Source organism: Lagenorhynchus albirostris, chromosome 12 (genome assembly GCF_949774975.1).
Source record: "Lagenorhynchus albirostris chromosome 12, mLagAlb1.1, whole genome shotgun sequence".
Classification (NCBI taxonomy): domain Eukaryota; kingdom Metazoa; phylum Chordata; class Mammalia; order Artiodactyla; family Delphinidae; genus Lagenorhynchus; species Lagenorhynchus albirostris.
In genome coordinates this window covers 45,149,760-45,157,764 of record NC_083106.1, presented here as the reverse complement: position 1 = coordinate 45,157,764, position 8,005 = coordinate 45,149,760, and the positions used below count along the sequence as shown (strand labels likewise).

Genomic DNA, 8,005 nt, shown 5'->3' with positions numbered 1-8,005 from the left:
GCTTCTTGGGGCCAGTACCAAGGCTGGCACTCCACCTCTGTGGGCAGGCACGTTGCATCACGCCCTGTCAAGCTCCTTGTGCTCAAAGCTCAGCCTGCCCTCAGCTCCTTGGAGGTGGGTGTCTTGTGCACTGTTGTTTTCCATTTGCCCAGCATTGAATCTAAGTGCTCCTTGAGGGTAGGCATCTTGTACACTGGTTCATCCTTTGTGGCAAGCAATGAGCTTAGGATAATTGCTTTCCTTGTACATTGTTCATCATGCCCACTTGTGAGCCTGGCACACAGCTCCTTGAGGGTAGGCATCTTGCATTGTGCACTGTCATGTTCCTTGTGCCTAGCATTGGGCCTGGCACATAGTTGTAACTGGAATGATTCTCAGTTGAGCCATGAAGGGTCAGCAGAGGTTACCCAGGTAAACACAGAACAGAGGATTCTGGGTAAAGGAAGTAGCCTGAAAAAGGCAGGAATGTAAGTGTTGAGATGTGTTTATACACTTTTTATTCCTACTGCCTGTTTTTTCCCTTCTGGTTTTTGGCCACCCCCAGCAAATGGGTCATGGAGACACATTTCTGGCAACCTGCCAAGACCTCTGCTTCCTGTTGGGGGCCACGTGTTTGGGGCCTCAGTTCCACTCACAGTAGGATGTGCATCCTGCTAATTTACAGTGAGATAAGTAAGACCCTAGTAACTTTCTTGGAGATGATGTGTTAGGCTCAAGAATAAGCAGAACAAGCAGCAACTTACTTGAACTTACTTTCACATTTTCCTCCTATTCTACCTGGAGAGAGATTTTTGTTATTTCATGGTTTTCTGATGAAAGATGTCTCGGGTGGGAAAATCTTCAGCAACTCTGAGAGTGTCAGAAATTTTCAAAGAGGAGGGAGAACATGCTTTGAAAGCTGAGTTAAAACGCTTCTCTCTTCTGAATGCCTTTCACAGCCTAGGGTCTGGTCTTTTCGATCTGCCTTTTGAAGTTCTGTTATCTTTCAAGCTTAATTCCTCTTGGAGTGTGACCAACTTACTAGAGAAGCTATGTTTTTCAAAAGGAATGTTGAAATCAGAGCATTTCCTTGGGAATATGGGTTAGTGTTCCTGTACTTTTTCTCCCTCCTAGCACTCGCCCTGCTCGAAAGAAAGTGCATTCTCCTGCAGGCCTGTGGATCCCACGCTATTGTTTCTCAACCAAATGGACTAGGACAAGCAAAGTGAATATGCTAAAGGGATACCCCCTCCATCCTGCTGATCCTGTTGTGCCTGAGTTTAGGTCCAGGAGTCTGAGATTGTTGTCTCCCATAGGTCGAGGGGCTTACCACCATTTTCTGAGGTTTTGGGTATTAACAAAATATGTCAAAAAATACTTTTTGGAAAACTAGGGTAACCGGTTAGGATACCCTATGAAAACTGAAGCAATGAGGTTGTGCTCCTCTGGCAGTACATGGGTGCAAGTTACCCAAAGCAAGGGCAGAAATCTCAATATCCTTGTACTCCGTGTGATTTGGGGATTCTCTTCTGGGCCTCCAGTAAAGAGTTCCTAGGTCTGAGAATGGCTCCGGCAGTAGTGGATTTGGGGTTAAGGATAATCCCACTCCTTGGTCCCTAGATGGGCAGTGGTCCACGCCTCTACTGTGGACGACAGGACATTGAAGGCACCAACTGGCAGACGAGACCCAGGCAGGAGTGACTCACTCTGTTTTCTACAGTGGACGCTGATGAAATACCAGCCAAAAGACCGAGATTAGATTGCTTTATTCACCGGGTGAAAAACAGTCTCTACAATGCTGCCAGCTTATTTGGATTCCCATTCCAGCTGACCACAAAGCCTGTGGTAACTTCTGCTTGTAATGGAACATGGAATGTGGTTCCTTCAGGAAAGGTATTTTCGAATTCTTCATCTTCTGAACTGACAGGTTCTGGATCCTGGAACAACATGCTGAAACTGGGTAATAAATCTCCTAATGGAATAAGTGACCATCCAAAGATCAGTGACAGTAACTCGAGATCAGCCATGCAGAGTCCTGCCTTCCTTTGGTTTTACTTTGAGCTCAGAAGCCTGTAATAGAAGACCAGGTGGCCGTCGCCATAGCAAAGGCAATCTGGAGAGTTCCTTAACGTGGACGTCTCAGGAACAGGTTGTAACAGATGATTTCTGAAGAGGGTGGAAAGGGTCTGAGGCGTCCCCATTGTACTGTGGAGGAGGGTGTTCTAAAAGAGGAGAGAGGGCTTCCCTGGTGGCGCAGTGGTTGAGAGTCTGCCTGCCGATGCAGGGGACATGGGTTTGTGCCCTGGTCCGGGAAGATCCCACATGCCGCGGAGCAGCTGGGCCTGTGAGCTGTGGCCGCTGAGCCTGCGCGTCCGGAGCCTGTGATCCGCAACGGGAGAGGCCACAACAGTGAGAGGCCCGCGTACCGCAGAAAGAAAACAAAAACAAAACAAAAAAAAAGAGGAAAGAGAAATACCGAAGGTTATTAGAGTGACTTAAAGAAGGTGGTCATGGAAACTCTGTTCCTCCTGTAACTTCAACTCATCATAGTTCTCAAAGAAGTCAGATGGACACATTAAAGACCAAAGGCTGGGGGCAAGAGCAAAGTCATGGAGTCAAAACAACTCAGTTTGTTCCAAAACAATATAGAGTTGTTGAAACAAGGGGACCTCTACGGTCAATGAGAAGCGAAAAGAGGTGCTCAAAGGGGAAAACTTCTGATACAGAGAAGACAGTTGGAATCAGACTTGAAAATGAAGGTAGGAGGGGACTCCAGCTGGAACCTGACGTATCTGAAGAAGTGTCAGCCTGACTCCACCTGGGCAGTGGAAACAATGGCTTACTCAGGAGGAAGATGTCAATACTTGAGACAAAAGAAAAAAATTCCTCAAACAAAGAGAGGGATAAAAGGACATATGATCTTTTTGAACTTACAGAGGACATGGAAAAGGAAATCAGTAATGCTCTAGGCCATGGCCCACAGGATGAGATCCTAAATAGTGCTTTCAAATTCCGAATCACTCGAGGAGATATCCAGACCTTGAAGAACTATCACTGGCTCAATGATGAAGTCATTAATTTTTACATGAATCTCCTGGTGTAAAGAAATAAAAAACAAGGGTATCTAGCACTTTATGCATTCAGTACTTTCTTCTATCCAAAATTAAAGTCTGGGGGTTACCAAGCAGTGAAAAGATGGACCAAAGGGGTCAGTCTCTTTGAACAGGAACTTATTCTGGTGCCTATTCATCGGAAGGTACATTGGAGCCTGGTAGTGACAGACCTAAGAAAAATGTGTCTTAAATATCTGGATTCTATGGGACAAAAGGGCCACAGGATCTGTGAGATTCTCCTTCAGTATTTACAGGATGAAAATAAGACCAAAAGAAATATCGACCTGAATGTTTTAGAGTGGACCCACTACCACATGAAGGCACATGAGATTCCTCAGCAGTTGAATGGGAGTGATTGTGGAATGTTTACTTGTAAATATGCAGATTATATCTCTAGGGACAAACCCATCACATTTACTCAGCACCAGATGCCTCTGTTCCGGAAGAAGATGGTGTGGGAAATCCTTCCTCAGCAGTTGCTGTGAGAATGCCCTGCCGTGGTCCCTCCAGCTGCTGGTGGTTCTTTCACAGATGGACGTTTCCCTATACCTCATGCATTGTGGGTTAAAAAGTCCCTGCATCGCCTCTGTTCTCTCACAGGTACTGAGCTGTCAGAAGTGCATGAAGGCCCCTCTCTGCACCCTAGTCCTGACTTGGTGTGCGGAGGGCTGCTTGCAACCCTGTTTATAGCAACCCTGTTTATAAGGCCATGCCTGCTCAGAGCCCTGGACTCTCTACCCACACAAGAACAAACGCTAATTAATACTCTTTTTTGAAAGATTTTTTTCCCCTATGAATGTGGGAAACGACTTATTCTACTTTATTCTTCTGTGTGTTTGTTCACGTGTACTCATTCTCTCACTCATTTGCAAACATAATGGTCAGTGGCTGTTTTCTGCTGCTCTTTTAAAGGTAACTCTAAATTACTCATTTGAACTATTTATTTCTGAAAGGAATGTTAAGCTGCCACTCCCTGCTGGAGATCAGGAGGGAAAGCAGTGGGGAGGCGAAGGGTTAATAATTAACTTCTCTAGCGCTGTGGTGTAAGGCTCTGCCTTTCAGAGGAAGTTCCACACTACAGCATTGGCACGGTGTCGTGGCAAAGTGGAACTGTGGCCAAGGAACTCTGGCTATCCATCCAAGTGTCTTCAGAAGAGTGTCGTGGTCATCCTAAAGAGACTTCCCTTTCTGGAAATGAGGTGACTTGGCTACTCTTGAAACTGGATTTAAAGTCACTGTAAACCCTAAATCTTCATTTTCATCCCAGATCTGGTTGAGTATAAACCTCACATATGTAAGTGCTGGACTGAGCTGTTTATTTCAAAAGATACTATTCAATTTAAAGCTATTTTTCCTCAAAGTTTCTTTCTATATATAAAGCCAAAATTAAGTTCGGTACTCATTAGGATTTACATCTCTCCATTCCACTGCCGCTGAAATCTGTGCAAGAAAAGTTAGCACTTGGCTCTGAGGTTGCCAGTTATACAGTAATCTATTTTGCAAATGAAAGTTTGTATTTAACTGTTTTGTTCATTAAAAACCTTACAGTCGTTGCACATATTTAATTTCAGAAAGTTTAGAGTTAGTCAGAACATATTTTGCAAGATCTAGTGCCTAATGTTGCTTTTCTGATGTAATAAAAGGTGGTCTGGAAAAAAAAATGTCAAAAAATAAGTCAGAGTTTTTCAGGAACAGTAGTCTAATGTCATTTGGAGGTAATGTCACCAGTCCAACTGTGACCTCTTCGCCAATGTAAGCCTTGGAGCAAATGACCCTCCTTGCACCCCCTGTGATGGGTCCTACACTAAATGCATGTATCTACGATCATCCATATTGGGTGGGCTCTGAGTGGTATTGTGCATGAGAAGCTATTTTTCAGCAAATAATGAATTTTCAAGATTCTTGATATTATTTAAATAAATAGTTATAAATTTTTCATTTGAAAAAAATTTTTTTTACTTATTTACTATGGTACAAAGTGTGAGTCTGTGGCCTTCAAGGGAAAGGGAAATGTCGATGACAATACTTGTCCTATAGTTGCTTACAATGAGAAGAAATGTTAAACAAAGACACCATTCTCTCTCTCTCTGTTTTTAATTTCCTGGCCCCACAGCATGTGGGATCTTAGTTTCCCGACCAGGGATAGAACCTGTGCCCCCTGCATTGGAAGCACGGTGTCTCAACCACTGCACTGCCAGTGAAGTCCCAAAGACACCATTCTCTTAATGATGCTGCGTTTACTAAGACAATAAAGTCAACACCTACATTTTAGAATAGAGAATAATGGTTCTCCACCTGGGCTGCTTATCTGCAACCTGAGGGGTAGGAACTGGCAGAAACAATTCTTTTGAGTCTCTGCCAGAATTAGCTGTGAGATACTGAAATAAGCAGCGCAGTGGGTTAACCATATTAGATGTTAACCATATTACCATCCTGCCCTGACAGGTGTAATTCTATTGACAGGTGGATACTCAGGTCAAGACTTTTCATGTATTCACAGCTGCTGCCTCTTCACTTGCTGAATTTTCCAAAATCATTCATGCATCAAAGTACGTTCCTAAAAGATTTGCCTGTGTCTATATGTTGTAACCATTCAACTGAGACGCAAGAATCAACTAGATTCAGGGAATGACAATTTCAATTTGCAGGGACTTCCACTATTAGAGTAGAAATAAGTAGATCATCCATGGTCTGGTTGTTTTATTTGGACATATGGAGCCTTCATCAAATAATTAGCTTTAATCATTCTTTAATTAATATCTAATAATGATTTCCTAAATGTGTCAAAACAAATAAAAGTGGGTGTCTGTTCTACTCTGTGACTGGAGAGTTATTGTGTATACGAAGATTCCTGTTTTTTTCTAGTGTCTTTGTGGCCTATGAACGGTCTACTTCTCTTTGAGTCCACCGTATCGTGTCTGCACATTCTCAGGCTAAGATGTGTTAACATGAAAAAGAGGTAGAAGTGTAATTAAAAATGACAACAATGAGCTGTATGTACTTCTATACCATTAGTGAACTAAGCTGTTCACCTTTAACACTGTAAAACCCTAAACAGTGATATTCAGAGCACGGTTCACTGTGATGAAAGTGGCAATTAATTTATTGTTTCGGTCATTATTTTTGAAATTGGCAATTTTACTTTATGCTAAATTAAGTGTAAAATTTAACAGTTTAATAGAGAAAATTTAGAGATCCATGTCATTGAGGGGCCAGGACTCATATAGATAGCAGTTGACATCTGCGGCGTCACTGTCATACATTATGAGACATAAAGGAGAGAAGTGATTGAAACTGTCATGCTGGTTCCTGGCATGAAAAGGTCTTTGAAGTGTAGAGTCTGAAGCTAGCCCTTGGTTCTTAGCATCTGTATCTTACAATGCATTAAAAGTATAATGGGCGTTCAGGAGCCCAGCAAAAGCCTGCATTATGTCCATTGCTGGGGAATATGTCTGGCTGTATGGTGGGTTGGCCACCAGAGATCTATTTGCATAAAGGACTTTAGAATCTCCTGGGCAGAGGTCCCATTCTAAGGGAAGAAAGAGACAGGCAGACAAGCTTAATCCAGCGGTAAAGTCTCCATCATCATAAGGAAAAAGTCATTCATCTGTTCAAATTACAAAGGTTTATTGAACACCTATCATGAGATTCTGAGTTTACCATGGTGTCTGTTACTCAGATTTGTCTTCCACTCTAGCCTGGCCTTATGGAGAGGGTGGATTCTGAACACAGAGTGGAAGGGGCACCTTTTTTGGTATCTACATAGGATGGCTTTTGTACTTTTTAAAAGGGAGTATAACATAAGGGGAGACAGGATCTCCCCCCGGCCCCACCCCTTCCACACACGCACACCACGCATACCCATACATACATTGCTATAGGTCTTTGGGGAAGTGGAGATGGTGGCAATGCCAGCTGGGAAGCCACAGTGCCCAGCAGGGTTGGCTGCAGTACTGACAGACAGCCACTCCTGACGGTGCCCTGTGGTGCTGGCTGGCTGTGTGTCAGCAGAGCTAAGGAGCTGTTGAGGGTTCCTGAATGCTCTGAGAGCACGTTGCAGGGGCCAGGGCTCATGTTGGGCATGAGTCAGCCAAAGAGATGGAGAAAGAAGTAATTTCACATAAAGAGTTAAGTTTTCTCCAAATATTTCAAAGATATTGTTTGAAGGAGAAATTGGAAAGATTGAAGTAACTTTTTTTGAGGACAATCATGTAGTCACCAATTTGACCAATTTCAACACACTCTATCCAAATTAAGGGTTTGTGTAACTGAAGTCAGCTGGTCATTCTGTGGGTATAAACACAGATAATGGTCAGTGGGTGTCTGGTCCCTTTGCAGTCCTTCCCATGACGTGACTCTTTCCCATGCAGAGCACTGGGAATATTCTGTCATGATGATTCTGGCCCCTCACCTCAAAAAACTTTTATTTTCAGTGTTGTTTCCCAGAGAGAGTTATCAATGCCATACTCTCAGAGTTTTAGGCTTGGAGGTTTGTACTTACTAATTTCACACAATTTAAAATTAGTGCCTCAAGCACAATAGATGCAGATAATAATACCAAGTAAACACATTGTGCTTAAATTTATGTTTAAATTTAAAAGTAATAAAAATGGGGCCTCCCTGGTGGTGCAGTGGTTAAGAATCCACCTGTCAATGCAGGGGACACAGGCTCGATCTCTGGTCCGGGAAGATCCCACATGCCGCGGAGCAACTAAGCCCGTGCGCCACAACTACTGAGCCTGTGTTCTGGGGCCTGCGAGCCACAACTACTGAAGCCCATGTGCCTAGAGCCCATGCTTCGCAACTAGAGAAGCCACCACAATCAGAAGCCCGTGCACTGCAATGAAGAGTAGCCCCCGCTCGCCGCAACTAGAGAAAGCCCACGCGCAGCAACGAAGACCCAGCGCCGCCAA

The 8,005-nt window shown here is 43.7% G+C and overlaps 1 pseudogene; it reads left to right on the top strand.

Annotated features, from left to right (window-relative positions):
* Positions 1-1,599: 1,599 nt before the first annotated feature.
* On the top strand, positions 1,600-3,682 carry LOC132530439 (sentrin-specific protease 2-like; annotated as a pseudogene).
* Positions 3,683-8,005: the final 4,323 nt, after the last annotated feature.